Genomic DNA, 26,137 nt, shown 5'->3' on the forward strand with positions numbered 1-26,137 from the left:
ATATCCTTTGTACAGGGTCCTGTGAAACATATATCAAACATGAAGATATCATTAATTTACTCATTTACCCAGCAAAACTCATTAGACAGCAGGAAGAGACAGATGAATAAAGCTTAGTCTCTGCCTTCAAGAAGACAGTTTTGAGGGGAGGAGGAAAGGTAAAGAGACCCTGCATCACAGAGGGATAAATGGTCTGGCAGTGGGGAGCTCTGCTGGTGGGGAAGGGAGTCATCTAACCAAGATGGGGTCCGGGGAAGAGAAACTAAGGCTCAGAGCCCCAGGGTGAATAGGATGCAGGCAGGGAGAGCAAGGGTAGAGCAGCCTTCTTGGCAAAGGGAGAAGTACAGGAGAGAACCCAGATGCCAGAGAGGATGCTCTGGCCAAGTGTTGGAGGGTATCTGGGGCTAGGCCAGAAACAACCGGTGATCAATAAGTGCAGGCAGAGCCAGCCACGAAGAGAAGGTGTGAGTCGTGTGGAAGGTGGACGGGTGCATGGAATGCACGATGCTCACAAGGTGCAACCGTGAAACCACTTTATTGTTTGTCTCCAGTGTCCTTATAGATAGATGGGTATAGATTGCAGATCTAGAGATACAAAAGCTCTGGCAGGCCCCATGAGTTTCCAATCACTCTCAGGAAATTAAAAGTTCTCTAATTAATTCTAGTCACAAAACAGTCTCAGTTCAGCAATTACTATGTCTGGTCCAATCAAAACCATCAAATCTCTTCAAAACAAAACCCTGTCTGTCCTCTGGCTCAGGCCTATCTCCTGGTGTTCAGGGGAGTCAGGGTCTGCCTGACTTATTCTCCTGATCCTCCCCTCTGAGGCTGAACAGGATGAGGAAGAGGAGGACAGGGGCAGAAAGGCCTAGTTGACTAGGGCTCTGGTTAGATGGTGTGGCATGCCCTCATGAGCTTCTTCAGACACACTCTCTCCTGTGTGGGACATCTACTGCCAGGGGCAGATGTATCCTCCGGGAGGTGGCCTGTGGTTCCTTCCTCAGCCCCTGGTGCTCTGATGGTTCACCCCTGTTGGAGTCACTATGACCCTTAAGTAAAGGTAGGTGAGCTGAAGTTTACACAACTGGTCTTGGATTTTCTTTGGCCAGTCCTGCATGGTGGTCTCACTCCTTATTTTGAAATGTGGCATCTACAGTCTTGGGCTCTCAGCTGAAACCACAAGTAAAAACAGTTCCATTTAATTCGTTCCAATATGTAACAGGAGGGATTGAGTATATCACTGATGGTGTGGATATGGGCCGAGGGCAGAGGAAAGAAGGGTGGCAGTTTCTTGACTTGAACAACATGGTGGATGGGAGGGCCAGTCGCTAAGACATGGACTATTGGAGTAAAGGGCTGCAGAGGGGGATTGTTTGGGTTCTGTTTGTGACATGTGGAGTATAAGGGGCTCCTGTAACATCCAGACTGAGAATTTGGGTAAAGAGATGGCTCTATAGGTCTGAAGTAGTGGGCTTTAGAAAGGTTCATAATAGGTTCAAGGTACCTTGAAGTCAAAATGAGGGAAGTGATTGTCTTGGCGGGAACTGTCCAGGTAGGCTCTGCTCCGTAAGTTGGTGAAAAGAATCCCAATCCTGGTGTCAGGACCTAATGCCCCATGCTCCCTCATAAAGATGTGTGGCCTTGGTTAAATGACCTCACCTCTCCAGCCATAGCCCAATCTAGAGAGACTCTGGGGGTTGCAAATGAATGAAGGAATGAATGAAGTGGAAGGAGGCTCCACCTACCCCCACCTGGCATCTGCCAGGCCACTAGGAAGATGAGTTCTGTACTTTCCAAAGAAATTACCAGTGTGTGTGACTTTGGAGCTGTAACTTCATTCTGGGGGAAAACTTCACTTTTTAGGTGGACAGAGGGGTAGAAAGCAGTCAGATCTGACTTGTTGACATCTAAAGGTACATAGGTCTTCTTAGTTCTTATTTGTCATACTCAGAGTCATAGCTTTGCTAAGATTAACAAGCAAAAATGAACTTCAACCAGACGGTCCTGGGAACCAGAGGGTCTTGGGAACCAGTGGGTCTTGGAAACCAGAAGCTACACTGCTGAGATTTGTTGATATTTTTTTTTCTCCTCCCTACAGATATACACTGGAGTTTGATCTTTAAACATGAATGCCTACTGAACAATTGACTAAATGAAGGAATGAATCAATAAATGACTAATAATAGCAATAGTAATAGTAAACCTAATAACATTAAGGGTGTGCTTCATGAAAAGGATCGGGATTCCAGCACTGGAGGCTTGGATTTGCCTCTATCTGGCCACATAGGTTTGGGGAAGTCTGTATCTGCTCTGGGTCCTAATTTGCCTTCCTTTACATTAGAAGATAAAATTATATGATCTTCATTTATTTCCAAATCAATAGTTAGACAAGTAGGTATGTCGATGGGTGGATGAATATATGGATGGATGGATAGACATAAAGGATCATTTGATTTGGGCCTTTGAGATAGAAGTAGGCAAACAGAAGCTCAGAAAAATCAAATAACCTTCCAGGGCTGCACAGAAAGAGAACATTTAGAATGCATATTTGCCTTGGCCAAATCTCTAAAGAGCTATCATGAAGCAAAGGGAGTAGATCTCTGTGTGTGGCCCTAACGTCCTAAACAATGGTCCCTGGGAAGCAGCTCCATTCTGAACCTCTGTGACAGAAGGGGTCTAGAACTCAAGGCTGTACAAGTTGATCAACTACTTCATGCCAGGCCCTGTGCTGGTTTCCAGAGGAGCAGAGCTCCATGGTCAGGGGTAGAGTGGGAATTGAAACCCAGATGAATACAGCTGGAAAGGGCTGCTCTGTCCACTCTGCACTCCAGCCTTTTGCCTTACCTTGCTCTCTGCTCTGCAGTGAGCCGGTGTTTCCCTCCACTCCCTGAAAAGCAGGACTCTCTTCTGAATCCCAGAGGTTGGGACTCATCAGCTAGCTTTTCCTTGAACTCCACCTCCTAAAATCCCTCTCTAATACCCATCCCCTAAACTGACCTATCTGCCTTCTCTGATCATCCAGACACAGCTGTCAGATGCCACCTGTATCTACTCTCCATGGTGCCTGGCTGAGCTGTTTTGCCCACCTCCACATCAAAGTGTGCCCCTGATTTCCAAATGCCTCCTGCCCAGGCCTGGAAAACCAAAATGTCATTACCTTCCCCCAGCCTCCCTCATCCCCCCGATGAGGTTTCTAAGAGTTTTACCTGCTGTTGTCAGGTTTATAGCCATAATTCGAAATGCTGTTACTATTACTGTCAGCAGAGAGCTACAAATTACAAAGTTGTAAAGTTACTTTATAGTGATAACTGTCAGCCTTCACTTAGCAGCACTGCAAGGCTCCATGGAAACCAAGCTGATGATAAAGAGAGTTGATATTGTTTCAGGGTTATGGTTGTTAGCTGACGGTCAGAAGAAATCCTGGCTGGTTTCTAAGTAATCAAAGCTGTTTGTCTGTTTTCAGGTTCACTCACACACTTATGTACACAATTACTAGTGTCCCCACCTTCTTATTGCACAAATGTGGGGACAGTTCCCCATTGCAGGTTTGGGCTTAACTCTGACCGATTCTAAGGACATTGAGAGAGACAGCTGCCACACTATAGGTGATTGGTAAGTCATGGCTGAAAGAAGAAATGCCCCGAATGTTTGTCTTGGGTATGGGGACTTTTTAAGCAGTATTTATTATAGTGATAAGGAGCTGGGGGTATAGCTCAGTTGGTAGAGTGTTTGCCTCACATGCACAAGGCCCTGGATTCAATCCCCAACATAATGATGATGATGATGATGATGATGATGATGATGATGATGATATAGTGATAGTTGTATAAAACAAAACAAAAGAGCTCTGGAAGTAGAGATTTGAGGAAATGAGGTTTTCTGTGTAGTAAATTGGTTTAGGCTTCTTAATTGACAATATGAACTTTAATGCTGACCAACAAGGTTATGTATCCACCACATACTAATCTCCTGCCAAAACTGATGCTGGGTCCCTGCAGAGACAGAAGCAAATTTGGGGATCAAGGAGGTGCTGACCTTTTTGCCCTCTGTTGCGATCAGCCCCTGGAGTTTTGTGTGCATTTCTGGCCCCCACCCTCTGTAAGATACTGGTAAATGGTGCATGGCCCCTGCAGGACCAGGTCGGAAGAAGAACACAAAGCTAAGTTTGCCAACTGTCCTGGTTTTCCTGAGACTGAGAACTTTTAGTGCTAATACTAGGTCAGCTATGGGCAAACCAGGCTGGTTGGTCACCCAGCCCAAAATTAAGACCTATGAGGAACTGGTAAAGAATTCAGGGGCATTTTCCTTGGAAAGAGAACATTTAGAATGCATATTTTCCTTGGCCAAATCTCTAAAGAGTTATCATGAAGCAAAGGGAGTAGATCTGTGTGTGTGGCCCTAATGTCCTAAACAATGGTCCCTGGGAAGCGGCTCCATTCTGAACCTCTATGACAGAAGGGGTCTAGAACTCAAGGTTGTACAAGTTGATCAACTACTTCATGCCAGGCCCTGTGCTGGTTTCCAGGGGAGCAGAGCTCCATGGTCATGGCCTCTGCCTGGGGACATTTCCACTATGGTGGAGATAGGCAGACAAGTAGTGACAGGACAGTGGTGACAAAGAGGAGCACACCAAGTGGAGAGAAGGGGCGTCTAACCTAGCCTTGAGGGGTGGGAGTAGATGCAACAAGGACAAACCATGAATTAGGCCTAGTCTAGAAGGATCATAAGGGGACAAAGGGTCTTGCAGATAGCAAGTAGCGTGTGCAAAGTCCAGAGCATTAAGAGAGCTGCTCTCCTCCTTTGGACTAGTCTGGGCCTGGGAATGCAAGATAGGGAATGAGAGGCCAGGAGGCTGGAGAGGGCTGTGGGAGTCCGTTGGTGAAGACCGTGACCCACAGCCTCACCAGTGCTGCAGAGGGAGGGCGCACTGCCTGCCGCGTAGGGAGGACAGGTCAGATGGGTCAAATGGGGGTGCCAGTGCGCCACAAGCACATCCCATAGCACCATTGACGCCCATGCTGGCCGCCCTTTCAGAGAATGCACTCCCTCAGAGATGGATTCTGAAAATACCTCTCTGGGGGAAATGTCTACGTTTATCACATTATACTTCAGTTACGATCAAGTTTATCAGATTACTCCATCTGGCCAGAGATTTGAGGACCTGTCCTAGTGGTGTTGTGGCATAGGACAGCCTTCTGATGTGAGATTTATGAGCCACGTACTTTATTAATCTGTTGTGTGCCTCTGACCTGCTATGTGACAAGCAAATCAGTTCCCTTCCCGGATCCCATCTGTAAGATGATGCTTTGGGACATATGAGAACCCACCAGGCCTCATTCAAGGAGTTTATTTAATTTGGATTCAAACTCGCATTTATTGAACTTCTACTATGTGCTGGACACAGTCATCCCTAGGATTTTGTCAGACCCCTGGGAGCATGGACCATTCTCCACAGGACGACCTTTCATTATTTCCAGAGAGACCCAGAACCAGCACCTCAAATCTCACTTCAGGCTGCACGTGCAGCTAAGACACGCTGCCTGTCTGGGGTTTCTTATCCATCAATATTTTCCTCAAGATGATAAATGTGCTGCCAATAAGAGGAGGCAGCTGCCAGCTCTGTCTGAGACAAGGGCCTTTAGCTGGGGTTGTGACCGTGCATGGCTTGTTGATGTGTCTCGAGAGACAGGAGGTGAGAGTCAGTTCACACTGAGAAGACTGCTGCTCTCAATCTATGCAGTTTTTGCCTTGAGTGGAACAGGGGACAGAGAATGCACGGATTTTAGTGCAAAGTAAAACAAATTTATGGTATTTATAAAGCTCATTCAGAATGCCTTCCTGGAGGCCAACAGCAGTTGCCAACATCTGGAGTGCATGCCGACCATCACATATTTTGGTCCTCACAACCATCTAGAGAGATGAGGATTATTATCTATTTTATAAACAAGGAAGCTAAGGGTCAGGGGAGGGAGCTGTGCATTCTCCCCGAGTTCCTATCCTAAGCCAGGTCCACTCGCATGCTGTAGAAGTGCAGAGACTCAGAGTCAAACAGAGGAACTCTGTCCAGGTGACACAGTTGATAGGTGGCAGGGCAATGCCTCCCCAAACATAGAACTTCTTTCTTCTGATATTAAATCCTCTTATGGCCCCACTAAAAGGCACTTTCTTTGAAGAAATCAGCCATATGGTGGAGGAGCTCATGGCTAAAGAGTAACTAACAGATGCAATTGTTAAACAATAGGTTGAAAGACAGCCTGGTCTTTGCAGCCAGGCTGACCTGGATACAGATCTTGGTTCTGCTATTTAACTATTCTGTGACCTTAGGGCAAGCGACTTAACCTCTGAGTCTCAGTCTACCCATGTCACAGGGATGACTGGTACTTTCTTCACAGATTTGTTTCCAGTAGATGGAAACACTGAAAAATATTCTTAGTGCCAAAGAGGTTACTTGAAACATAGTGGGCACTCAATAAATGATATCATTGTTGTTACCATTGGTAGCCAAGAGTTGAACTACATGAAATCTAAGGATTAAATTTCTGGGCCATTAGAATAGATGAGATCTGTTTGGGTTATAATTCTCACAAAATCTTCCAGGAAGGGGTTTTAATATTATTAAGGGGTTCTTATGGTTCTTAAACATCAGTGTCCTCAAAACTGCATTTGGAATACTCAGATATTCCTACTGAGTCAGATTCTATTATCTGTACTCATTGGCATAATTCAAAACTTAAAAAAAAAAACAGGATAAAGTCAGTAATAATCAGTCTCAGGACTCAGTCAGTGGTAGAGATCTGTGACAGAGGTCAGGGTTCAGTGTGACCAAGATTTGATATTTGGTGCTCAGTTAGAGTCAGCATGCAAAGCCCTCTTTAATCTTGTGTTGAGGAAACATATCATGAAAAGGAATTAAGATTCTTGGGTTTTCATCATAGAGTGTAATAACTGGAAAGTCCCGTGATTTCTATTTTTAGCATTTTATGGTTTAAATATGTCGTGTCCCCCAAAAGCTCATGTGTGAGACAATGCAAGAAAGTTCAGAGGAGAAATAATTGGGTTATGATAGTTTTAACCTAATCAGTGCACTAATTCCCTGATAGGAATTTACTGGGTGTTAACTGTAGGCAGGTAAGATATGGCTGGAGGAGGTGGGTCACTGAGGGTGTGCCTTTGGGGTACATATATTTTGTCCCTTGTGAGAGAGAACATTCCTTCTGTTTCCTGGTACCATGCCCTGAGCTGTTTTCCTCTACACCATGATATTCCATCCTCAATATTCTGCCTCACCTTGTGACCTTGTGCCCAGAGCAATGGAGTCAGCTGTTTCTGGACCCAGATCTCTGAAACCGTGAGCCCCGAATAAACTTTTCCTCCTCTACATTGTTCTTGTCAGATCCTTTGGTCACAGTGGCAAAAATCTAAGACAAATGTGACCACAGACAACTGACACTCCATCTCTGTGCCTCAGTTTTCCATTCTTTTGATTGCACCTACCTGGTGAATTGTTCAGATCCAATGGTGTGGTAGGTAGAAAATAACTTTGAATACTCTTTTACCCTGTACTCAAACAAGGAATGGTTCTTGGTGGAAAAGAGGAGGAGGCAGGGTACCCTTTAGGCCAGGAAGCAGATCTGAATAGGGTAGTGACAGTAACAGGACCCAGAGGAGGCACTAGGCTGGTACAGAGGCAACCAGGGAGAACCCAAATCAGCACAGTGCCCAGCCCATGTCTTCAGGGATCTGGTGCCCACCAGAGGTGCTGGCCAGGGTCCGATAACCCACAGAACTACTGAAAGCCTGGCCTCCCTCCCGGCTCTCTCCCTCTGCTGCCTGCCTTGCAGGGACTCCAGCTGCAGCCTCCTTGCAGTTGCCTGAGGTTGAGGCGCCCTCTCCTGGCCCCAGGGGTGTATGGGGCCTTGAGAGTCAACTTCTGCAGAGGACTGGAAGGCAGCCTGTCCTTTTTCTGGCTCAGACCTGAGCTCTGGGGGACTGGAGGTGTCCCCCCACCTGCTCCCAGGCTTCTCTCTACATAGGCATCGCTCCTCCCCACCTCTGACTTCCCTCCCCTCTCTCTCATTCTCCTCTTTTCCATTTCTCTTTTTTGTCTTTTTGTCAATTTGACTTTCTCACATACACACACCTTTGCTCATAGCTCTATGCAGCCTTCTATACTTTCCCCTCTTCCTGTCTTCTCTGTCCACACAGCCTCCCTCCTCTCTTCCCATCTCTTCAGCTCTTCCTTCCTCTCTCTTCTTCCTTCACCCTCTCTCTTAGGGCAAATAGTGGAAATGTTTTGCACTCAAATCCACATGAATCATGTGGATGACCTTGAGCAAGTTCCCTAGTGAGCTAGCACCATAACTAATGAATGAGGTGACCTTGGTGCTTAGTAAACTCTGACCTCTGACCTCCCAGGCTCTGGCCTTGGCAGGGGCTCAGCAGACTCCTTCCTCATCTCCCATCTGCAGACAGGCCTTTTTCCTCTCCCTCTCAGATCTCTTCTAAACCTTCCTTCCCTGCCTCCCTGCCTCCCTCCCTCCCTCCCTTGCTCCTCCCTTGCCTCCCACCTCAGTTCAGATTCAGATTCAAATTCCATTTATTGAGCTTTTCAGAAAAATGGGGACTTAACCTTCACCTTGGAGGAACTTTCAGGGCTCACTGTCTCTCTCTTCCAACTTCTTGTCTAAGTGTCTGATCAGGAACTGGGAGCAGAGCTAAGGGACAACCAGAGGGTTTTGGAATGTCAGGGGGAATCTCTGTTCCAGTGTTATCTTACAGGGAAGATTTGAGATAAGGAAGGAATCCCATCCCCAGGCCCCACCTGACATCCTGGTGTGTGTCCACAGGCCAGTTATTTTAATTTGCTTGCTCACTTATTTGTCATTTGTGTCAAGTTACAACAAAAGCACATGTCTTAATAAAGCAGCACAAAGCATTTCCCAGCACTGAGCTCTTAAGAAAACATCTCACCCGGGAACTTGTGCTGGGAGCTCAAGAGCAGTGATGGCCTCTGGCCTGGTGAATGTTCCTCTAGCAGATGCCAGCACAAGTGTCATGTGGCTGCCTCTCATAGTGTCCCTTGATGAGAGCCAAGGGCACAGTCCCAAAACACAGTCCAAGCTTGCAGCTGTTTAAGGTCTGGCTGGACTCTAGAAACAGAGCACCCCCCACTGTCCTCAGAGACTATCCTGTCTCAACTGAGCTGCAGAGGAAGTCAGGACAACCAAGGGACACAGGCTCGGGCCAGGGCCAGGGAGGTAGGGATCTGAGCAGGTGTGGGTCAGTGGATAGGAGCCCCCAGGTTCTGAAATCAGACAAGTCTGGTTTCCATTCCAAACCCTGTGTGACTCTGGACTCTAGACTCCTGTCTGCTGAACAGAGGTGATGGCTCAGATTTCCCAGGGTTCCTGTGAGGATAAGGTGAATTGAATAAGCACTTCACACCTGGGTGGGTTCCCCCTAATGGCGGATAGCTATTATTACAGATTGAAGCTCTGTGATTGCTTTCTGAAGTTCCACTAAGTCATGAATCTGCTGAGTAGGTAGTTGGGAGACCTCTGGTTGTCTGGGGTTAGAACTGCCCACACTACTCTGGAGACAGCAGGAAGACCAGTTTTCAAGCAAAGGGGGTTCTTCTCTTGAACTCTCTCATAACAAAATTGCCACTGTGGTCCACTCCTATTGCCTGAACTGAGGGCAGACTATGAAGTCCCAAGCTCACGCCCCTTTGGCAGAGACTTTTAATAACAGTTTGTCTCTGGGATTCTGGGAATGCCCTGCATGAGGAAGAGGAGGAAGACGTCAGAGTCTTGGAAAGCCAGAAAGCTCCTGAGAAAAGAAAAATGTTTACTGTTTGTCTTCACTGCCAAGCACTTCATTAGCTTATTTAATTCTCATAGTTGCCTTGTGAAGTAGTGACCATTTCTTTCTTTGCAAGTGGGGAAGCGTTAGCCCATGATATTCACTCACCTGGGGTCAGACCTGTGTGGACTGAACTCAGAGCCCCATGAGCCTACCTGCTCTGCCTCCTGGGTTTCCATCCAGACCACCTATGGGACTTGGCCTCCTGACCCCATCCATCCCCAGCCCTCCAGCCTTGCTGCTCCTGGGGACACCCATGGAAGACCACCCAGCTGTGGTAGAATAGACCCCTCTCCAAAGCCCCAGCTCGCCCTGCCTCTGCTCTGCCTTGGTTTTCTTCCAAGTGACGGAGAGGCTCTGACTTGGCTTGAGCTTCTCCATAACTCTTCTCCGGAAGGTAATTGTTGAGGGAAAGTTACTGAAAGTCATTTTTAGATTCCGGAGCAGGACAAGAAAGAACAATGACTTCACATGTGCATGACTAATTCAAAGCATTTTAATCTTCAAAATGTCAAACTTTATGGTCAGTGGCTGTTCCACAGTGAGCAGTGGCACTGTGAATACTAAAATACCAGGATGGCAGGGCTTCTAGCCTGGGAGTCTTTGTAAGGGCGAAGGATCAGCAAAGGTGGTGGCTGCTGCTGCAGGCCAGCTCCAGCGTGCCATTCAAATATATCATTGTGAGCCATCAGCCACTGAGATTCAGACGTTCTAGTAAATGGCATACATTAGCATGAGTCTTTATTGCTACTAGAATGATCTGCATTCTAAAGGGGGTGGGGAAGGAGGAGGATGCTCAAGGTCACAAGGGCACTAGTCCAAGGTCACTGTCCTGCTTTTCCCTTCATGGCTTTAAAACAGCATTAATTCATCCATATTGGACCCACCAATGATTGAAGATAAATTTGGAATCAGTAATTAAAATCTACCTCATGGAACCTTAGGACTATGTCAAGAAATAAGGGCTCAGAAAACACCCATGAGATTCTGGTCAGCTAGACATCAGGGAAGCCAGGCTGGAATCCAATCTATGAGAAACATGCTATGTGACTCAGCAGCTTCCTTTGCCCTCTCTGGGCTTTCATCTTCTTATCAGTAAAAGTGTTAGGGTGAAAAACACAACAGTATTTACCAAGCACCCACTCTCTCCCCAGCCCTGAGCTAGGCACTGGGGATTAATGATGACTATGATTGCTTCTTCCTTCAAGGGGGCAGGTGAACTAGTGAGACTATAATGTCCCTTCCTGATCAGACATTCTACACATTCAAGTTGCAACCACAAGTATAGAGGGGTCTTTGGCCCTAGTTAGTGTCTTAAATCTATTGTGACCTAGAAACAGGGGTTGGAGCATTACAGAATAGACAAGAGACCCATGGGGTCCAGGTAGATATGCCAGTGAACACCTAGAAATCAAGAGGACCCTGATACTGGTCATTAATTTGGTCAGTTATTCACTCTTTTGTTTAGCAGGAATTTCCAAACTCTCCTTCTGTGCCAGGCCCCTGTCTAGGTAGGTCAGGTTAGGCCCCTGCATGCGCAGAGTGCAGTCTTGTGAAGTCGACATGCAAACATTACTCTAAGTAGCAGTGTCCTGCAGGGACACAGGAGGTACAGAGGCACATGAGGAAGAAGGTGCGTGACTCTGAGAGGCAGGGATGGCTTCATAGACAGGAGGCCTTGAGCTAAAACTCCACAGAAGAAATGGACCTAGGACCTAGGCCAGAGCCCAGAGGCATGGCACAACCGGCTGTGCTTAGAAGCTGGATGCCTCTGGAGCTTTGAGTGCTGGAAGGGCTGTGGATGGGGGTCATTCCACCTGCCTCACTGATGTTGGGCATGTGGAGGTGACGCTTTGGCCAACAGGATGCTAACAGAGCTGGCTCACACGGAGGTCTTCAGTGAGCTTGGGCAGTTTAGTTGGCCGCTGAGTACCTGCATGATCTAACAGGAGAAGAGCCTGTCTTGGGGAGTTTCTGCCACTGCGGTCCCCAGGAACACCTGGAAGGCAGACCGGAATCCCACCCCAAAACTGGAGCCCAGCCAGCCCAGAGCCCCCTTCCAGCTGAGTTGATCCCAGATCAGTCATACCCACCTCCTGTGGACTCAGGACAGAAAGAGAAGGAAAAGCCAATGTTGTTTAAAATGGATTAAATCTTTAGGGCAGGGACTGCTGAGATGAGGCGGGCAGAGGGGTGGGGTCCTTGTTTTTGCACCCACCAAGGCTAGTCATTTTGAGTGAGGAATAATATGATCAGATTGGCAGGAGTTTTAGCAGCTGGAGAAAGACAGTAACTGCAAGACCCAGTAGAACTTGAGAGGCCAGATGAGTCTTCCCAGCAGAGCCTTCCATCTGGGCCTGTGAGGACTTCAGCACTGTCTGTGGCCACGCCCAGGGAGGGAAGCTTGTTGGAGACTCCCAGCCTGGGGCCTTGGGTGAGTTACTGCTGTTCCAAGGGACTGATCTTTCGACCTTGCATAGCCCTCCAAGGCCCAAACTGCTGGCTGAAGGAAGCCCCTCACTCTTTCCTTCAATGGGCAAACAAACATCATTTTCTGAGTCCAGGGCGTGGTCAGGAAGCACTGGCTTAGTGCTCTAAGGGTTCCAGCCCCTCCCTTCCAGCTGACCTGTTGCCTCTGAAGGGCCATTTCCTTTAGCCCCAGGTGTGCCTCCTTCCTCTCATGCTCAGGTGGTGGCAGAGAACAGAGAGCCAGTGTTGCACCTCTGCATCCAGGAGATACTAGCCTGGGACTTTCTATTACCTCATTGAGACAAAAACAATAGAATGCATTTAAATTCCAGACCCCATCAGCTACAGCCTGTGTCTGAAACCTTCACAGCAGCCTCTGCTCTAGCCTGAGCGCTGCCCCCAGCTCATCTGGACCCGACATCTCTACAGGGCCCATTCCCCTCCCCACCAGGCCCATTCCCCTCCCCACCAGGCCCATGCAGGGCTGGGCATCAAAAGAAAAGAGAGTCAGGGGTTCAATGTGGGCCCAGAATCTCTGGGACCTAGGGAGGGCCAGAGGGCTGGTGCAGGTGGGGGTGACCTCCTGGAGAGGATGGGTCTTAATATTTCCCAAGGTGATGGAACACACATTGCACAGGTGTTTTCACATATGTTGGCAAGGTCACAGGCGATTGTCACAATAACTTTGTGATGGAGGAACAATCATTCCCATTTTAAAGTTTAGAAAACAAAGGCTCAGCAAGGTCAAAGAATCAGACAGAGCTGCACAGCCAGAAAGTGGCTCTATTAGCCAGAGCCCTGCAGAGAAATAGAACCAGTAGATTCTGTTTCCAGTAGGACGGATGGATAAACAGATAGATGATTGACAGATAAGGAGAATGTGTGTGTGTGTGTGTGTGTGTGTGTGTGTGAGAGAGAGAGAGAGAGAGAGAGATCTTTTAAAGAATTGCCTCATGTTCTTCTAGAGACTAGCAAGGGTGAGCCAGCAGCTGGAGACCAGGGAAGCACCAATGTTGACGTTCGAGCCCCAAGGCCACCTGGGGCTCGTTTCCCTCTTGCTTAGAGGAGGTCAGTCTTTTGTTCTGTTTAGACCTTCAACTGTTGAATGAGGCCCACCACATTATGGAAGGCACTCTGCTTTACTCAAAGTCCTCTGGTGAAAATGTTAGTCTCATCCAAAACACCCTCACAGAAACATCCCGAATAACGTTTGACCACGTATATGTGCCCCACAGTCCAGAGCAAGTTGATGCAAAAAATTCACCACCACAGTGGGATAGCCTGAGTTTGCCCCCAGGTCCTCTGTCTTCAGAACCTGAATTTGACCCCATCAGAACACCAAAAAGAGTTTAAAGAAAGAATTTCAAGTGGCGGCATCTAGTCCAGTTTGGTAATCACATATTGAGGGTTCCATTGTATGAAGCCCTATCAATGTTGAGATTAAATACAGAACAAGACACATCTACCTTCTCAGCCCAGCAAGGGAACCTACAGCCTACACCAAGGGAAAAGCATGCTGAAGAGATCATCATGAATAGAGGCTCATGAATAGAAGCAGGCATGTTAAGAAATTGGCCTGTCTAAAGTGGCAAGGGATAGTTAGGGACTGAAGTTGGAAAATTTCTTTGGGGCCAAAGCATTGCATGCAGTGCTACTTCTTGGTTTCTAGCTTATAGACAATATGGAGCTAGAGAAGGTTCTTGGGCAAGAGAGTAGCATGAGGAAATTACCATATTAAAAGGTGTGGATTGCATCCACAGGAGGAGCTAGTTTACTGGAGACCAGTGGGTATTTCCCTTGGTATGATTCTGGAAGCTTTGCGAAGTCCATACTTTATTCCCCAATCAAGAAAGAAGCCACCAGCAAGGGCCAAGAACTTCTCCCATCTACTGACTTCTCAATGAATCTGCAAAATTAAGGATGAACACCCTGTTGTGGCGAGCACTATTCTAGATATTTTCCCCAATTTAATCTCAAAACAACCAAATGAAGAGAACAGGAATTCAGAGAGATAAAGTAACTTTCCTAAGGTTACACAGCTCATAGACATGAGGCCAGAATTCCCCCTGGAGCTGTTGAAGTCCAGTGCCTTCCCTCTTAACCACTAAACTCCAGGAAGGTGGGCTTGGGAAGGGCCCTGGATGCTTGAGCACTGTGAGGAGAAAAGAGGAGTAAAATTAGGGGTAATGGGAAATACAGGAGTTGAGAAGCTAAACACCCTTTATTTCGGGACGCCAGTGCCTCACAAGGCCTGATGCAGAGGTGGATCAGGGGAACAGGAGGCCCGGTCCTATGTGAAAGGCACAGAAAGCAGCAGGGGACCTGGGAAGAGATGGTGAGGTTTGCTGTAACCACCCTCCAGGATGCCCAGCTCCCCTCTTGTCCTGAGGGTTCCTGTTGGCGGTGGGGAGGGCGGTCAGTCCCTCCAGAGTTTAACCCTCCGGTGCACAGCAGAGCAGGCCCTGAGGCCCATCTGTGACCATAGCCTTAACTGGAGGGAGGCATCAGCTGTTGTAATTAGGCTTCATTAAAATGCTGATTAATAACATCTTGCCCAGGGCCAGGTGTAGGACAGGACTGGCTTGGTCACTGTAAATGTTAGTATTCTTTGCAGCTATTTACCCACAGGTTACACCCCTGCAAGGCCCAAAGGAAAGGAGTCACAGAGACTGTGAAAATGTCCCTGAACAGGGGACCAGCTGCGAAAGGCCAGCACAAGAAGATAGAGTCTGAGCCCAGAGAACCCTGTAGGTCAAACTAGGAGTCTAGGTCACAGAGCAGGGCACCGCTGGCAGCCACGCTGCCTCCTTCCTGCAGATGTGGTATTTGGCCAGGAACATGTTTGCGGGCTGGTGAGTTGGTTGGTTGGTTGGTTGGTTTGTTGGTTGGTTGGTTGAATTTTCAGTTTGAGATTCTTTGAGGGGAGCATTTACTGTCCAACTTGTCACTACCCCCCTGTTGTTTCCGTATCTGTCACTGCTCATATTTATATCACGTACCTGTCCCCGGAAGCCGTTTGAGGGACTCTTTTGCACATGCTGGAGAAGACGGGGCAGTAAGAGGAATGAGTCACCATGCTGGGAAAATGTGGGGACCAGAGCACAGACAGAGCAGGGCACGCAGCATGGACAGGGGTCTCTGGGACATTGCAAGTGCCAGACAGGATGCAGAGGAGCCCAGAGGTAAAGCCAGATTGATTGGATCCTGAGTGGGGAGAGGGAGAGAGGGGTCAGGAGAAGGCAGGGGAGCCCGAGCCCAGAGGGAGGTCCCGAATGCCCTATTTAATGGGTTTGGACTCCATCCAGAGAAAGTGCGGAATCATTAAAGAGGTTTAAGTCAGGAAAGGATGTAGTCAGATCGGCATCACAGGAATATCACTCTGGCAACGGTGATAAGAATGGGTTGGGTAGCAGCAGGGAGAGACCAGAGGCTGTTGCAGTAACTAGAGGAGCGATCGCGAGGCAGCTTGCGGCAGCGTGAGGGAGGGGAGCAAAGGCGCTCAGCTGGGACCTTTCTCCACCCTTCTTGAGTGTGGGATCCTGGGCCTTACTGAGTTCATTGGATGTTCAGTGACTGTGCACAAAAAAAGGGGTCTGGCCGCATACCCACCTTCTAAAGAGAAAGCAAGGCTCTTGGGAAGTGCAATGTTCAGGGCCCAAAGGTAAGAGGACAGCCCTGAATGTGGTCTCCTGGCCACTCTCTCTCTTACATCTCATGGCAGCAGCCAAGCTTCACCAGTTTTTAATTTGAACTCTCACAGCTAAGCCCAGTTCTACAGATCAGGACACTAAAGCTTCCCAGTGATCAGCTCATTTCCTGGAGCTGCTGGTGACTAGACGCTCTTCGCCATTCCTTTTCTGTGTGTATCAAAGAAATTTATTTTTCTGAGCACCTATCTGCTGATCTACCTGTCTGCTTATCTGTGAATCACCTTTTGTGCTCCTCATTCTGTCTCTGAGAATTTCTTTATCTTGGAAATATTCTCTCTGCCTTTCTCTCCCTGTTTTTCTTTTCCTAATTCTCTTTCCCTCTCCCACTCTGATTCTCCCACGTCATCTCTATCGTCTCTCCCTCTTCCTCTTGTCCTCTCTCCCTCTCCTTTCTGTTTCTTCTTCTCTGTCCCCAGTTCTGATTAGACAAATGACTCAGGGATGAGGCCAGTCTCTGCCCAGTGGTTAATTGATGGCTGCTATAGAATTGCCTAAGTGAGGAACTCTTGTCATTAGCAAGAGATGGGTTGCCTTGTCCCAAGACTAGGAAACCTTTGAAATCCTGCATCTAAATTGCTATTCTTTTGACTGCTGCTAGTGATGCTAATTAGCTGTGTTAATTGGATGTTTTGATATTTGAAGAGCAAAGCAATCCAACTCCTTCCTCCAGAAAGCCAAAATTATTAATGAATTTGGCAGCAGTCTTGGCTTTTTCCGCAGTGGGCACAGGCAGAAATTTAGGGGCAGGAAAAGGGGTTGTTCTGAGGAAGTGTCTTTCCAGAGAGAGAGAGAGAGAGAGAGAGAGGGAGGGAGGAGGAGGAGGGAAGGAGAGACTGGTTGTGGAGATTCCTGGTGGTGAGGTCATCCATGGGACAGCCCCAGAGACCTAGCATGAGGAATTTGGCCCTCCTCCTCTGCCACTGCAGGCAGTAACCCTGGACAGGCACACTTGAACTTTTGCACCCTGGTGCCTAGCATGGCTCCTGGCACATATTATCATTTAACATATTTTATTGAGTGAATAACCAACAGGATCCTTGCTTTTGAAGTCAGTCTTGGATTCAAATCCCAGTACAACCACTTTGGGCTAGATGTTTTGAGCAAAGGTTGTCATCTGAGTCCCAAATTTCCTCCCAAGTACATATTGATGAAGACTTTGATGAACATGATTTTCTCCAACTTGCTATCTTTACAATCATCCCACTGTGAATGATAGACAACTGGTACCCTACATACTGAGCCTGCCTTTTTATCTAGCTCAGAGGTGGCAAATCAATGCTAAGGAAAAGATATGCACAGAATTCTGTGAAGACCAGAGAACAGAGCCAATTCAACCTTCAGGAGTCTAGGAAGACTTTTCAAATGGGCTGGATGTTGAACTCAATCTGATTAAGCATTCACCAAGAGGAGAAGCAAAGTTAGAAGGAAGAGGACAGCATTGCACAAGTGTTTGCAAAGCCTGGAGCCACGGACAAGCACCTCACTGCTCCAGAATACAAGGCCTGTGATCTCTCAGGGTCCCATTAGCTCCATGCAGTGGAATTCCTCAAAACCCCTTTTTCCTATATTGTAGAATACTTCTTCCCCAAGGAGAAAACCATAAGGAAGGGCAGAACCAAGATGCAAAGAAAAGGAAGGTTGGGTGTTGTTGAGGAGGCTTGATGTCTCCATCACCACCGAAAGCAACATTCTTCAGGAAGTCAGGCTCAGAGCCTGCAATCTGGTGGCTTCAGTCAGGGGTCTCCAGAGAAACAGAACCACTAGCAGACATAGATCTAGAAGTCTGCATCTCCTATTGATTCTATGTTTATGTACACACACACACACACACTCCAATTATGGAGGTTGAGAAGTCCCAAGATATGTAGTCAACAAGCTGGAGTCCCAGGAGAAACTGGGTCTAAAGGCCTGAGAATGAGGAGAGCTAATGGTGGGAGTTCCAGTCTGAAAGAGGACTTGAGACCCAGGAAGAGCCACTGGTCCAGTTCTAGTGCAAAATCCAGGAAAGTCCAATGTCCTTTCTCCAGCAGTTAAATAGGAATCAGGCAGGTCTTCCGTCCATTGGGTGAAGCCTATTCACATTAGGAAGGGTGACATGGTTTACTCAGTCTGTCCATTCAAATGTTCATCCCATCTAGAAATACCCTTACACATAACACTCAGAATGATATTTGGCCAAGTATTCTGGGCACCCCATGGCCCAGTCAAGTTGACACATAACACAACCATCTTGCTGGTTAATTGGCCCATAGGACATTTTCAAACACCATCAGTGGAAGCACAGTCAGAAAGTGTGACCACAAGTTCCAAAGGCTCAGTACAAAAGTTGGTAACTGATGCTATAATTGGGAGGAGCCAGATCATAAGAGGATTTGACATCAGGAAAAGGAGCTTAGGAACTTATCCAGAAAGCAATACGGAATCCAAACCACCAATGCAGAGATGTTACATGGTCTTTGATGGCCTATTTCATAATGCCTACTAGACCACAAGCCCTCCAAAGTTGCCACTCATATCTGAGTTACCTCTGTATCTCCAGGGTTAGGCACAGTGCCAGGAACACAATAAATGTTCGTAATTGGTGGCTGAATAAAATAGGGATGGCTAAATGGCTATCCAGAGAGTGAGTGACCTGCTCAACATCCTGTGAAATCTGATGACAAAAGCAGGCTTGACCTCAGACTAGAGCGAAAGCCAAATACTCCTGCAGACCAAGTCACAGCTTATTCAGTGTTGTCGAGTTTGAATGCATTCTACATGTCCCACCTGTCTCTGAAATACCAACTCCTTTCCCTCAGGAAGCCTAGGGCACCCACGCCCAACCTCAAAAAGCTCACTGGCCTCATAATTCACTAGTCCCAGCAACGTTCCAGCCAGATATCTTCTCCTAGGCAACCCACTGCCATTATCGAATATTTAAAAATCACCCGTCATGGTCCAAGGCCTAGGACATTGACAGATAGATAAAACACAGTACTCAAACACTAGTCTGAACCTCAGCACCTCAAGGGCACAGCACATTCTGATGCCCCTCAGTGTCCATCATGGCGTAAGGAGGCTGAATCATTGAGTGAGGGAACTTCAGTGGTGGAGAAGAAATAGCACCCACAGATCATATCACAAAAGATAATAGGCTTCTGGCGTCACGGAAGAGGGCAGAGTTCAGAGTAGGGGAGAGATCTCTCAGGAACAATTTTCAAAGATTTCGTGGAGGAAGTGAAAGCTTCTAGTCTAAGCCTCAAAGGATGACCGGGACTGAGAGCAAGATGGAGATGCTGAATACTGCAGGTAGAGAGAGAACGTGAGCAAAGACACAGGCTCCATTAGTACTTCCTCAACAAGAGTCCACTCATTGTTTACCAGGTGCTAAGAAGGGCTCAGGGAAACTCGGCACCCTCCCAGAATTTACAACTCCAGAGCGGAAAGAGGCAGGAGGAGGAAGCACCTGTGTGTGTGTGTGTGTGTGTGTGTGTGTGTGTGGCGTTGGGGTAGATTGGGGAGGGCAGCGGTTCAACATTAAGGGAAAAGTCTAGAGAACATCAATTTGGTAGGGCTAAATCAAGAACATTCAAGGATCAGACATTTCAGATCACCTTTGGTCTCCATTCTCTACCAGCTACAAGAGGCTTTGATATGCAGGGAGAGAGAGCTGGCACTTACAGAGTTCCTGCCATGTAGTTCCTGTACATGCAGTGTTCTTATTTAACATTCTAAACCACTTTGAAGTAGGCCTGTGTGTCCCCGTTTTACAAATGAGGAAGCTAGTTTTAAGCAACTGGTTAGTGGTGGGATCTTTGTGATTCCAAAGTCCCTGCTTCCCCCACCACCACCCACTACCCCATGCTGACTTTGTTCTCTTTCCTTCCACATCAAACACCTTTGACAGCCTGTAGACTGTGTGTGTGTGTATACATGCATGTGCCGGCTCACGTCCTCCTGCATACAAGTACCAACTGTGAGCTAAGGGAGATTCTGATTACTTCTGTCCAATTAATGCTCTGTTCATTCTTGCTGTCTTCTTGTGATTAGAATTAATTGCTGCTGATTACACTGTGTGGAAGGAAAAGGACGGGCCATCAGCAGTTCCGCTTGGGGGATCAAAACATTGTAATGCAAAACAAAACTGGCTCCTGAGGACTTGAATTTTAAAATTTGCTCTGTTGGAGCAAGATTAGGCATTCTGTGACCAAAATCAATATTCTATGACCCCATCCAGGCAGAAGGACAACCTGCCCCTGTTCTGGTCAGCAGTAAAGATAAAAGGAAGTGAGGCAGTAGATTTATTTGGAAAGCTGGTGTGTGTAAAAAACTGTTCACGTAAATTTGCAAATCTATTTCCTGTCTGTAAAATCAGGAGGTTTGATGAGATGAATTTCAATTTCTTCTATTAGCTGAAATGAGGTTGTAAGTAACAGAAACCCCAACTCAAATGGACTTAAATAAAAAGGGAGAGTTAATTAGGTTATAAAATTCTAAGTCCAAAGGAAAACTGGTCTGGTCATACAGGCATAGCTAGATGGAGGGACTCACATAGTGCCATCAGGAGTTGGGTCTCAAGCTCTCCAAGCTTACCACCTCACCTGTGTTCTGAGTGTTGGCCCCATCCTGCTAAAAGCTCTCCCCCATGAATATGACTGCCAGCAGCTCCTGGTAGTTATCTTATCCTTTCAGAATTAAGGGCTGTGTTTTTCAGTTTTCTCTTACTATAACAAATAACTGAAGTGGTCAACTTATAAAGAAAAAAGGTTTATTTTGGCTCATGGTTTTAGAGGTTCCAGTCCATGGTCAGGTGGACCTATTGCTTTTAGGCCTCTGGCGGGGGTGCTGGGTTGCAATGGCAGGGAATGTGTTGTGAAGCCAATTTTCTCACTTCATGGCTAGGAAGCAAAAAGAGAGAAGGAGGAAGGGGCCACGGTATGTCCCCAATGACCTAAGGACCTCTCACCAGGCTCCACCTCTTAAAGGTTCCACCACCATCCAATAGTGCCACCCTGGGCACCAAGCCTTTAACACTTGGACCCTTGTAGGATATTCAAGATGTAAATTATAGCAAGGGCAGTGCCCTGCTTCACAAGGCCCAGAATTAAGTTTCATGGGGCTACAAGCTATACTTGACTAATTGCTGTGGCTCCCAGAGTGTGGGTAAGAATCAGCCCCTCCCTGAGCCACAAGAGCTGAGATTTGGGGGTTCAATATGAGGAAAAGGGGGTATCATGAGAAGGGAACATAATAAGCAGGAAAATAAAATGAAACAGATAATCACTATTGGAACCTTCTGCTCACATATTTTATGATTCTGTAATCACAGGCATGCCATCAAGTGCAGAAAGGGCGGGGTAGTTTAAGGCAAAAAAAAAAAAAGTGGATAAATGACCTATTTTTGAGCATGAGCTTCTTGTTAAACTCCATTCTGGATGCTTCCACACCCACCACGTCATTCAGTCTCCACAGTGCTCTTGTCAGTAACTAGGCAATACCCAAGGAAATAGAGGATCAGGGCGAATCACTTGCCTGACCACTTGTCCTTGACTTGTTCTTTCCACAGGTGTTATCTGGTGGTGTATCAGACTGGGGAAGAGGCAGGCTTGCCCTCAAGGAGTGCAAGGCAGTCTGCTGGGGAAGAGAGACAAAGAGCAGTGGAGATAGTGGAGATTATGGGTGCAGGGCGTACATCCTAGGTCTGGTGGCCCCCACGCCATGCTCCCCTTTGCCGCTTCCTGGCACAGACCCAGGGCTCCCTGCTCTGCATAGTGGGGCATTGCTCTGAGAGTCTATAGTTCAAGAGGAGCTCTTGGGCTGAGGATGTGGCTCAAGTAGTAGCACGCTCACCTAGCAGGCATGAGGCACTGGGTTCGATTTTCAGTGCCATATAAAAATAAAATAAAGATATTGTGTCCACCTAAAACTAACTAAATAAATAAATGTTAAAAAAAAAAAAAGAGGAGCTCTGTCCCTGGGGCCTAGTATTATTTCCTTAGCTGTAACTAAATGCCAAAGGAATCTGACCCCTTTACCCCAGGATTCACCTGCATGGGCTAGAGGCCATCATTTCCTCCCCAAAATCTTTTTACTCCTGCAACCAAGAAAGAATCACATCTCTAGCCTCCTTAGAAATGGCTATCAGATGATGGTATTCAGGGCTTCCTTCTATTCATTAGACAGTCCCTTTTCCAGGGCCCTTGGTCTGATGGACTTTTCCTCCTTTCATAGGATGGAGAGAGAAAGAGCAAGTCCACATTACCTTTTGGAGTTTGTGATGTTTACTTTAATACCCATCCTGGTTCCCTATAGAATTTCTTTTTCTCTCACAATCCTATTTTCAGTTTACTATTACTACCATTTTTCCCTTCAGTGAAGTCTTGAGGTAATTCTGACCCCGGAAGAGGAAGGGGCCAAATTTCTCTCCAAATGCCTACCATTGGCAGTACTCATTTTTTCACAGGCACATGTTTAATTGAACACCTAGTATGCCAGACACTCTGCTAGGTACCGGGAAATACTGTGAACAGAGCAGGCATGTTTGCAACCACCAAACTTGGTAGTCTTATAGGAGAGGCAAATATTTATCAAAAAACACACATTATAATGCAAAGTTATGATGTGAGGGTCTATGAAGGGATGCCAAGATATGCTGGGAGGGCCGTGACTTGGTGAGAAGGTCAGGAAATGCTTCCTTGTGGAATTGACAGTTAGGCTGAGGTCTAAAGAATAGTAGGAGGCACCTAGAGACAATGGTGCAGAGGGTCTGGGACACCGTTCCAGGGAGGGGAATCATGAAGTGACACAAAACTGGTATAAGAAATCCCTGTTGCCCAAGGGACAAATAAAAGCATGGGCTATATAATCTGGCCAGTTGTCTTATTGTTACTAAAATAGAGCAGGAAGGAGGAGGCATGGAACAGGCATGTTTTATATCCTGACATGAAGTAAATTCTAATCAGTATTTGTCAGAGAGGAGGAGACAGTCTGGTAGTCAGACAGGCCTTAGGTACAAGAAAATTACAATAACTAGACTACAACCATCTCTTCTTTACCTGGCCATGTCCTACTTTTCCTCCAAATCCTCCAGTTTTCAACCTTATACTCCATTTGTCAGTTTGCTACTCCCCTGTAAAGTGAGCTTTATGAGGCCAGAAGAGCTTGTCCCATGCAGTTGTGTTCCAGCAACTAGAAAAGTGCCTGGTATATAGTAGACTCTCAATTATTTGTTGACTGAATTGTTTAATGAAGACTCATCTCAAAAGAAAAAAAAAAATCACACAACTAGCTTTCTCAGTTCAGCTCAGATGTTGCCTTCTCTAAGCCTCTGGGGTTCCTTCCAATATTAGATGTCACCTTCTGAGCTCCTGCTTCCCTTACTTACTTCCCTCTGCCATAGTAGTCATTGCCCTGAATTGTGATTTTTTTTTTTTTAACATGTCCTCTCTATGGGCTGCTCCAGGACAGGGGCAGATCTCTTATCTCCAAATCCACACCAATGGCAGTGGTAGCTCACCCAGCAGATACTCAATAAGTATCAGGTCAATGAATACATTCATTTTTAAAAGAGTTAATAAGGAATTATAGAGTAATAATAACTTTTAAAAAGCTACAGGCCTTATAGCTGGACAGATCTAGTTTAAGTCCTCACCCTCTACTTGCTAGCTGAGTGATGTTGGATGGACTGCACCTCAGTCTTATAATCTGTAACATGGGGATAATAAAATCTACCTTGTTTGTGAGTAGCAAATGAAACTAGCACAGTGTCTGGAAGATATTAAGTGTTCATGAACATTAATTCCATCCCTAATTTTCAGTTTTGTGACTTGAACTTGAACAGTTAAAAAGAAGGTAGAGTAAGGAAGAAAATTATAAAATGTTAGGGCCAGAAAGACCCTAAAGATTGGATTTAAGCCCCAAATAATACCTTTCCTAGGGATGGGATCATTTTCATTTTGCTTGACATGGAAAAAGGACATCCCAAAATGAGGATTAAATGCATGGAGGTGGCCGATAATGTAGTAATGATCACCCCTTGGTCAAAGTGGGAAGGAAGCCCAATTCCTCCTTATTGTTCATGAGGACAATTTGAAGGCCTGGAGTCAGAGACCTGCCCAAAGTCACAGAGCAGCTGGTGAAAGCTGACGCTCAAATACGGGTCTTTTGGCTCCTGTGATACTGCTTACTGCTTATTCCACAAGTGCACGAAAGGGCTGCAGATTCAGGCCTGATTAAGAATCAAGACACAGGAATGGGGAGTGGGTTTCATTTAAAGATCCAGGATCTTATATCCTGCCCCTGCTCCAAACACCTTAGTGGTCCTCTTAAGTTGTTGTTCCAGGGCTTGATGCTTCCCAAAGACTGACCCCCAATTCTCAGCCACAGAATGGCCAGGCCCCAGCTGGGTTTCACAGTTACCCACTAGCAATCACCTTTGTTGAGCTATTCTTTGACTCCTACAGTAAACTGGGGCCCCTGGACTCTTCAAGGTTTTCTAGTTAAGCTAATGCACATGCACTTAGGACAGGCTCTCCTTCTGGTTCATGCCATTCCAAATGTAGCCTGATCTCACTCTCCAGCACCGCCAGATTCTCACTAATCCCAGAAAAGTCAGAATGTAAGAAAGGTATGGGTTGAGAAATGACAAGAGGGGCAATTTCCTGGGAAGTGGTGATAAACGCAATCATCTCCACCCACAGACCTAGCACAGAGATTCTTAACATTTTGAAGGATGTTGAAACCTGCAGAACATTATGAATATTCACCTTAGCAAATTCACATGCACATATACAATTTTACCTATAACATCAGAGGGTTCAGGAAGCCCCTAGGGGTCCCAGGCAGGAACTCCTGACCTAGAGGCTCACAGAACATCGGAGCTCAAGGGTTTCAGCCCATCAGCAAGGCAATCCCTCCTCCACCTGTACAGATTGGAAAACTGATCCAGAGACTCACCTCGCACAGGCCGTGCATCCACCCAGAAACAGAGCTGAGCCTGACGCCAGGACCATCAGTGTTCCTGTGCGTATTATGCCCCTCCTCCCTCTTCCTTCCCTGGTGCTCCGAGATAGTGCTGTGCAAATATTTACTTTGGTCTTTGGTCTTGTTTTTACTGAGTATCAGTTGACGCTTCTAAAAATATATACACAAGTAGGGGCTGAGCATCTCTCAGAGAAACAGAACCCTCTCTCAGGCCAAGCGGCATTAAAGTCCTAACAATTGCTGAGCTGCAGCCCAGCTGGGCAGCCAGGACTGATTTCAAGAGCCAATTTCCAGAGCCGTGGTCAAATGTCAGTGGGGAAATTGCTGGTGCTTGGAGTGGAAGAGGAGGGGGAACTGGAGGGAGAGGATCATGTCTCTCTAAAGTGAGAAGCAGGTCTGGGATAGACAGATGGAAACACCTGTAATCTGGGCAAGTAGGGAAGTGGGAACACCTCAAGGACTGAGGTGTGTGGGGGGGGGCGGATGGAGGGAAGTCGCTCTTCCCTGACAAAATAGTGTGAGGGGGCTGAGATAGCCAACCTCCGGGGTTAATGTAGCCTGTGACAGTCAAGTCCCTCTCCCTTCCCATCCACTGTCCCTTTTACAGATTCGGAAGCCAAGGCCCCTCTCAGTCAAGTCCCTGCCCACCTCTCCTGCTTCCCCTGCGACACCTCCACTCTACATAGTCCCTGTCCAACCACCCCCATGAAGTTTTTGGTTGTCACATGGGATAGGTGCTGCTAATGAGTGAGAGAGTCCAAGGATGCCACTAAATACCCTACAATGCATAGGACAGCGCCACAGTGCAGAATCATCCAGCCCAAAATATCAGTAGTACGTGGACTGTAAGCAGGACATCTCAAGGCAGGACATCTCTGTTTTGTTCACCCCCACAGAGCCACCATGTGTGATGTTATGCATGTATTGCAAGGCCCAGCACGCCGGTGTTAGATAAATATCTGTTGAATAAATCAATGAAAAACAAATAATGAATGAATAACACCAGCCTGCCTGTCTGAAATCCAAAACTCCTCCAAGGTCATTCCACCCAGAATCAGGCATATTAGACCTGAGCTCAGATCTGCATCTGTGCTGACTTCTCTTCCAACTTCTCCAGCCAAGTGGTAAGTGCCACC

General features: G+C 46.9%; 1 protein-coding gene and 1 long non-coding RNA gene across 3 annotated transcripts in view; one reads left to right on the forward strand and one right to left on the reverse strand.

The window, feature by feature from the left end:
* The window catches only part of Agbl4 (AGBL carboxypeptidase 4), a 1,414,634-nt gene that overhangs the window by 1,369,541 nt on the left and 18,956 nt on the right, over positions 1–26,137 (forward strand). The window lies entirely within an intron of this gene.
* On the reverse strand, positions 14,533–25,153 carry LOC125620393. Of its 2 annotated transcripts, none has more exons than XR_007352023.1 (2): positions 24,975–25,153; positions 14,533–21,650 (listed from the first exon to the last, which is right to left on the reverse strand). It is a non-coding gene; the product is annotated as an uncharacterized LOC125620393 (long non-coding RNA). The 2 variants fall into 2 exon arrangements; XR_007352022.1 differs by having other exon boundaries at positions 14,533–21,653.

Source organism: Marmota marmota, unplaced genomic scaffold, assembly GCF_001458135.2.
Source record: "Marmota marmota marmota unplaced genomic scaffold, marMar, whole genome shotgun sequence".
Taxonomy (NCBI): Eukaryota; Metazoa; Chordata; class Mammalia; order Rodentia; family Sciuridae; genus Marmota; species Marmota marmota.